We start from the raw sequence: 8,055 nt of genomic DNA, 5'->3' as shown, positions 1-8,055 counted from the left end.
GCGCTACAGGGACTTCTTCAAACACTCCCTGCCTTCCCAGAGATGGAATTCAATCAGGTCGATCCCATTTTCCTTCAGGTGCGGAGCAGCCTCATTTCCACATAGGAAATGGCTGATTCTTGCTTGTACCATCCAGCAGTGTTTAGTACCATCCCTTTCTCTCTTTCTCTCTCTCTTTCTCTCTCTCTTTCTCTCTCTCTCTCTCTCCCCCCCTCTGCCCTGCTGTCTGTTGTGCTTCCAAGCCCTCATCTAATATGGAAGGGGGGGAAGAGTGTAATAACTGCAGCTCTGAACTTTCAAGTCGGTAGCAGCTTTCATTATTCACTGCCATGGCAACTGCTTGCTGAGCATCTTTTTTTCTCCCTTCTGTGCGCATCCCCGGGGAGAGAGTTTATCACTCCTGGCTTCTCCGTTTCAAGCGCACAGAGGTGCTAAGGACAGCAATTGTATGTGCTCTGTGAACAATTGAAAAAGGAAAACAACACTGAACTCGATACGACAAGATGGTTTTGTGAACTCCCTGGTCTGAATCTATCTGTCGCGCATGAAATATATAAACATGCAGATAAATAAGACTGGCACAGGCATATAAATACACTAAGATATTTGGAATTTTACAACCGATGAGCTGTGGTTCATGTTCCCTGCTGTGTTGTAGCATGTGCCAGTCAAGGTAAGAGCAGTGCTAAGCCACATGATGTTCCCTTGCATTGTGTTGTCCCATCTGTCTTCTATAGACAGCAGACCCCAGTCTCTTACACACATCTCTTTCCACCACGACAGACTGGTACACTAATATTTAGTTGTGAAAGTTCAAGGCTGTAAATGATAGTCTGGAAAGCCCCCCCCCCATGCTGGATCGGATATAGCCATCAATATATTTTTAAACCGGCTTTCTGTGTGTTTATGGGATCACGTCATCGCATGCCTGCACTGGCAGCCCATGTTGGCCGTGCTGTTTCCCCGTCTATGACGTCCTATGGGACCCCAGCAGCACAGCGCCATCTGAGCAGCCTCGAGTGGTGAGTGCCAGCCTAATCAAGAGTGACGCTTGCAGCTATAGTCTAGCCTTTGACTCATAATTAGAATGCATCATGGGGGGAACTTTAAACAGCAAGTATACTGATTGCCATGTAATTCTGAACCTTGGCTCCGACTACTTGACTACTGATTGGTGTGTAATTACCATCAGGAGCTGGGTGAACAGTGAGGTGTGTGTATGGGATAGGGACTCCTTGGGTGTGGCTGTATGAAAAAAGGCTGTTTGTCACAATGGGGGACTTTTTGTGTGGGTTTGTTCATTGAGGGGAGTGGGAGCCTACTTGCCCTACTTTAATGTTGGGTTTTTAGCTAGGCTACAAAATGATTGTATGATATGATAAGTTATGTCTTTTTAATTCTCATAAGTTGGTTCTGCTAACTTTAGCCTAACAAGTATAATTCTGAGATTCCAGATGTGTTTCTTAGCTGTTTAATAAGCTAGGTTTAATCACAAGACACATGTGCAAATTATCCACTGAAATCAAAAAGAGACCCAGAAACCAACAATTGTTTTGGATGTAGATGTGGTGTTCTTGCGATCTGTTTATAATTTTGATTGAACAGAGAAGAGACAAACAAAATCCAGCTAGAAACATTAAGCCACTGACTTGATTGGTCATCATTACAAATGTGGAACATGTCTCTTCAGTTCAAGGCTGGTGGCAACATCACAGAGATAAAACAAATATTCAAGTCATTGCTCAGTGAGCTAGAACAAAAACAGAGGACATCACATGGGACATTTTTTTTTCAATGTTCCACAATCTCAAAAAACTGGAATAAAAAAAAAATGTTTGGGCTCATCTAAAATTGCTTTTGAATACCTGAAAGGGATAAGGAAGAAAACAGCTGTGGGCTTGGGCATGTGGAGTGCTCATCGGAATCATTGATATCTTCAAATGCTTTTTCTTACAATCCTTCTGAGTACAATTACATCTCAACACAGATGGTATCTCCATAATTTCTCCACCCACACATATCCACCCACTAAAGGAAGTGGGAAGACTTCCTGATAGCCAAACCAATTAGTCTGTGGGAGGTATATAGCATGGGAAACCCTCAGACAAACCCCAGTTGCAATTTAAACAGACATGCTGACTGACAGGTGTGTGTTCCTAAATACTAGGACTCTTTGGCTATGCTACAGTGATAAGTTGAAAATCCACCAACCATTAGAATGTAATTGGTCCACTTCAGTGAACGAGCAGAGTTGACACGGGGGCAGACTTGAATGACTGTTAGGAGATTGCATTGTTACTAACAACACAAGGTTGTGCCTCACAGCCTATAACAAGGCATTGTATTTATCAAGGACATTATATAATGGCTGATATGTGCAAGGAAGTGGTTGCATAAAGCTGTTCTGTGCACATTAACTTAATTACATGATATTTGAACAAAATGCCAGGGCAACTGTTATTAGTCTTGTCTGTGCTCATGCTTATCTAAACATGGTGCCTTGTGCCTTGTTCATGGTGCCAAGTGCCTTGTTCACCTGTCATTTCCTTTCATTATGTGTGTAATGGTAAGCTGCGGGTCAAGCTCCGCATTGAAACGATTGGCATGGCAATTTACAGGCCACTTCAAGAGTTTAGCGGATCAACAGCTGCAGCAAAGAAATGCTGTTAACTCTTTACATTAATGATCCCTTCACAAATGTCAAATTACAAACAGTAGCGAACATGAATTGAGAATTAATAAAGTAACGTTTGGTTTATAGACACAACATGATTTGCTCATGTGAACTAATGCATTGACTTATGTTGGTTAAAGGACCCCTTATGAAAAGTGACAGAATTATTTCTGGTCTAATGCTTCCATTGAATAATCTTAGAGCCTTTGACCTTATTATCCATGAGCCAGTTGACATGTACAGTTACAAGTTGCCCTTGCTGGAACTACTGAATAGAACAATAGAATATTAAACCAGTAGAACACAACTGAGGGGAAACAGTCTGAGTAATAACTCTGATTAATTAAGTGTAAAGGACACTAATAGAGAGAAACTCCAGGGTTTGCTGAAAGTTACTTTTGCAGTATGACTGAAGTAAATGGCCAGATGGCATTACGCCCTCCCTCTCTCTCTCTCTTTCTCCTCTTCACAATCGCCGACACATATGCCCATCACTCGTCTCTGCTCTGAGAAGAGGAGGATCCGTTGCGGCCCCCACAAGAAAATGACGGCTGTATGACTCATTTACAGACACAAGAGACCCTGAACACTCAGCGTTAAGGTGAGCTGCCCAGACCACAGTCCCTCTCCACCCCCGGACTCGCCACAACTCATCACTATCAACCAAGGCATTTGGCAGCTGACTAAGGACAGTGGGGAGGTGTGGCAGTGGTGGGAGAGAGAAAAACGCTGCACCAGACAACAATCCTTCATTGCACCTCCTCATAGCTTCATGCAGATTCCCTTCAGCCCTCTCTCACGGGCTTATGATTAATTTAGCAGACTTCTCCCTGGCATCTACTCCTCCAAGCATAACGGACGAGATTCATTTTTGCTTTCCCTCGCATCTTTTAAACTAAACTCCAGCCAAGCATCAAACAAATAAGTGCAAATCATGGGAAATGGAGCAACCACTCAGTCTTTAAGCAGGTTATTTGAGATGGCTGCCTAGGTTGCTGTTTTTTTATGGTTACTGCCTGCCCTGAATGCCTTGATAAATGGTTCTCCTTGTTTAAGTTTCTGTCTGGGGTATACCAGACCAAACAGCTCAGTGGCGAAGCCGTTAAGGAAAACAGATCACCGAATGCAGATGAGACACCTGCTGAGTAGAAATATGAATAAAATGGAGTCCTTCACACCAAATCATCTGTTAATGAATGCTTTCAAATAAAATATTGTCTCAGTAATTAGGGGATGGCTTGCAACACTTACACAAAGTCAAATTCAGTGCATGTTGTTCCCTTGGCACTAATGTACTGTCTAACTCACTGTGGGAACACTGACAGATTTCTATTATGAAAATGTAAGAAAGGACAAGAAATGTTGTCAAAGGAATTTGAGATGTTTCATCAAAACGTGATTAATCTTTAAAGACTGTACAGCAAAGCCGCACCGATAGCAGGCAAAAACTGCAGCACAGATGGCACGTAACTGATAGTTGACACGTATCCAAATTCAAATACCGCCCTGTGCCAACCTGACAATGGTTTCGGCGTCCTCTTTGTGTGTTTTCAAGTGGTTGCCTTCTTGCCGGGCTTTTCAGTTGGATATGTAAACATGTTGAAGCCTCTCAGAGGCACTGTGGGCCTTCTGTGCCCTCAGGATAATATGGCCTAAAGCCACATCTTGATACACTTGCCAGCAACAAACTATGCTTAACCGGAGGCAACAAACACTGAAGTAGAACACAGTATGCAGTGATTATGATGTTGTGCTTAGATTTCTCCAGTTATTTTGTGAGCAACCACTGAGGAGTAACCACAAGCCGTTGGCATAGAACCTAGCATTAGTTCTTCTTATTGTTAAGGCAACTGAAGCTGCCTTCCTTAAGTATGTGGCTGTTGTTTACAAAAGCAGACTGGAACTTTTTCGAAATGATTAATTAAATGGATACAGCAGAGCATCGATCGGCCCGCACTCAAGCCCCACTGCACAGGAATCATTTGTCTAGAGATTGCATCAGATAAGTCATCTCCCCATATGCCTTTCCTTCAGTTAATCTAATCAACATCTCTTTCCCAACCAGAGTAAAGCCCCCCCCCCCCCCCCCCCCCCCCCCTTCTGTCTGTCTTGGCAGGGGTTCATTGTTAGAATCGCAATCAGGCTCAGGCTCATGCTCCGCTTGCTTCGGCTTGTTGACTGCTGTCTGGACCGAGTGGGGTGCGCTAAGCTACAATGTCCAGCCTCTCAGTGTTGCATAATGTGGCATGCCAGTGGCAGTTATCGCCTGCATCAGAGACACAAACACACACACACATGGAAAGAGAGAAAGGGAGCTCAGGGTTATAGTCTGCCAGTGGTGTCGGGGGTACACATGATGCCCTTCAGTCATGCAGCTCACATTTCCCAGGGCACCCCTCAGTGAGTCTGGAGCTTAGCACTGGCGGTCGCAGTTCAGCCGGAGGTGAGGGCACACATCACTGAGAATGAGTTCATTACCTCAACCAGCCAGTCTAGTCTTCCTTCATTTCCGTTCCTTACTTCTCCAGGCAAGTAGCAGTATTATATGAAACATGCAAACTCTGGAAGGATGTGCTAATTATTATAAAGTCAATTTCAATTTTGTGTATATACTTTTCAACAATGGCAGACTAGCAAGCAAGCATAGCTACTAATTTTTCACTGTTGCAAACATGGACCGTGTCATTTATGTAAGATTGATGTGAAACATTGATGTGAAAAATGAGTAGTGGACCACGTACAAGTGATCAATAAAAATCAAACCAGTCATTCATATCTGTTTGAGGAGCTCTGGTTCATGATCACAAGATCGGGCTGTTGTGCAACACCAAGGCCATTTTTGCTTCACAGCACAGGTAGGCGTGCAGCACTGAGGAGGTCCAGTCGAATAGGCCTACTGACGGGAGATACTGTATTAGCAGCTTGATAAACAACTGTTGTTTTATTTACAAATGGCAGTCAAAGTTTTAGTTGGTCTTGTTGGTCACAATCCAACCCCTGGCATAAGTGGTTCTCGGTTCTAGACCTGTGAAGTGTAGAGAACCTGTTTTGCTGGCCGAGAGACGGTTCTTTGGCCGTTGAAACACAAGGAACTGGTTTGAGATTACGCCTCGGCTTCAAAACAGCCCTTGAACTACCTTAGTGGAAAAAGGCTAGATGTGAGCTGCTCTCAGCCCGTGATGTGACACTTGTAAAGCAGTTGGCTGTGAAGCACGTCTATTTAAACACAATGCCAGCTGGTGCTCTGTTCCCGAGCCGGTATTTTCTAAATCTCCAGGATTTGATGCATCTGTGAGGGATGGCCTTAGAAACAATGGACAGATGCTGGTCTTTTTAGGAGAGTACAGAGACCGCTGAATGATTTAGACCACCACCCCCTTTTGCGGTTTGGTGTGCAACGTCGATGGTTGCCAAGACAGAAGCGTTGGAATATTCGGAGAATGAAACAGCAAGCCACGCTTGTTGACATTAAGGCGGATGAGTGTCACCTAAGGCGTTCACGTGTGAGCGAGCAGCTCTCCACACGCTCCCCACTCAGTGTACGGAGGGAGAGAGAGACTGAGTGCAGTGAAGAGCTGACAAAGCCCTTATTAATACAACTCCATGCCAAGAAAGCATCCAAGAATTTGTCTGAAATGCTTCACAACAATATGCATCTGAAAAGATAAAAGGGAAAAAAAACAATAGGGGGGAAATTGTCATTGCATAACTCATGAATCTGTTTTGTTTAGCCAGTGCATCACACACGCCACTAGAATGACTTATCTCAGCAGTCTGTCCTGCTGGGTAGGAACCCTGTGCTTATCTGATTGGTGACCTGTGCCTGGAGATGATGAGACATTCAAGCAGAGAAAATATGGCCAGCGCGGCATGATCCATCTCCTTGAGAGTCCCTGGCTGTTCGAGGCGTGCAGGAAGAGAAGATGCAACAGAGCACAGGCACTCTGCAGTCTCCAGACACGCCACACTACAGGGAAACGTGACTGAGGGAACACGCGCGCGCGCGCACACGCACACGCACACGCACACGCACACGCACAATAACAGCACCAGGCATGCAGCAGCACCTATCCCTGTAGCTCGCATTTGTGTTCTGTTTGTTGTATTTCTAGTTTTCTTTTTGAGATAATGCTAATAAAAATTATTCATATTAAGAATTACAAAAAAAACAGAACAGTATAACAGCCATCTTTAAATTCCTTTAATGGTTCAGTTGGTATAGGTTTTGGAAGCATTTAGTCAAAAGACATGGTCAGCAGCCATATAGCAAAAAAACAACTAATCAGTTATCAATGAAAAAAGAACAAAAAAACAGCAAAATCAAAATACAAAAAGCAACACATTTTTTAGAACCCAAAGAACAACAACTAGGCAACATCAGCCATCACATTAAAAGATATACAGCACTAAAGATCAGGAACAGCATGCTGTAAAATTATAGACTTAAAGTCCAATGTAAGTAACCAGACACTCTTATGCTAACAGGGACTAGAGATGCTGGGCCTAAATTTACAAAACCTGTTGTCATCACACTAAGACTGTTGATTAAGGGACAAAAATGCATAGGCAAAATTGTTTTAGAAACAAATAAAAACAAAAGTAAACATATGGAGAACAGACTTCCTTGTCACTGGCAGAGACAATGGAATATGTTGTTAGCCATAAACACTGAGGACATTCAGTTTCAGGATTTCTGCCATTATTGCCAACATGATGGTCAAATGATTAAAAAACGCCCTTCCACAGACATCAGGGATGCACAAGTGATGGTCAGCGAGTCACGATTCCTTGTAAATCTACTGAAATGAACACTTGAAAAACCACAAGGCAGGCATGCTTAATTTCATAAAACATTAACTTACAATTGTTTTTTTTTTTTAATTTAAGCACGTTAACAAAATATATTTATACACATTAAATATTGCCCATGATGCCATGTCATCACAAAAAAAAGAACAAAAATGTAATGCAGATGAGAGAAGAAAAACAAAGGAAAAAGTTTTTTTTTTGTTGTTGACATATTCCAGTTCAAACTAGCTAACAAACACGATAATCTGTTTGAGGTCTCAGGGGCAATTTGATGGTGTTTAGAACACTGTTCTGGATATTCCCTTTGAGCCGTTAATGCTATTGGCATAACTACAACAGGGTAATTATTAATGGATAACAGAGTCAGGAGCGAACGTGTAATTGTGGGCTCTGTTAGTACTTCTCTTGCCATTGGTGCAAGCATGGTTCCGTGATGTTTTAAGGCTGAGGTTCTGAATAAGTGTGACTGGTCTTCTGTCCCAGGGCACAGTTTAGCTTTGCTTTACGTTTCAACAACAAACAAGTCTGCTAATTACATCTCACAACTATGTCAAAGTCAGGAGAGGAACTTA

The 8,055-nt window shown here is 43.0% G+C and overlaps 1 protein-coding gene across 1 annotated transcript in view; it reads right to left on the bottom strand.

Annotated features, from left to right (window-relative positions):
* Positions 1-6,860: 6,860 nt before the first annotated feature.
* Positions 6,861-8,055, bottom strand: part of ctnnbip1 (catenin, beta interacting protein 1) — a 24,016-nt gene continuing 22,821 nt past the window's right edge. The window contains exon 4 of the mRNA XM_080853280.1: positions 6,861-8,055. This exon is cut by the window's right edge and continues 1,143 nt beyond it. The gene's annotated coding sequence lies outside the window, so the exon portion shown is untranslated.

This window comes from Sprattus sprattus (genome assembly GCF_963457725.1).
Source record: "Sprattus sprattus genome assembly, chromosome: 16".
Taxonomy (NCBI): domain Eukaryota; kingdom Metazoa; phylum Chordata; class Actinopteri; order Clupeiformes; family Clupeidae; genus Sprattus; species Sprattus sprattus.
Note: the sequence above shows the minus strand (reverse complement) of the source record. Positions and strands in the feature narration are given on the sequence as shown.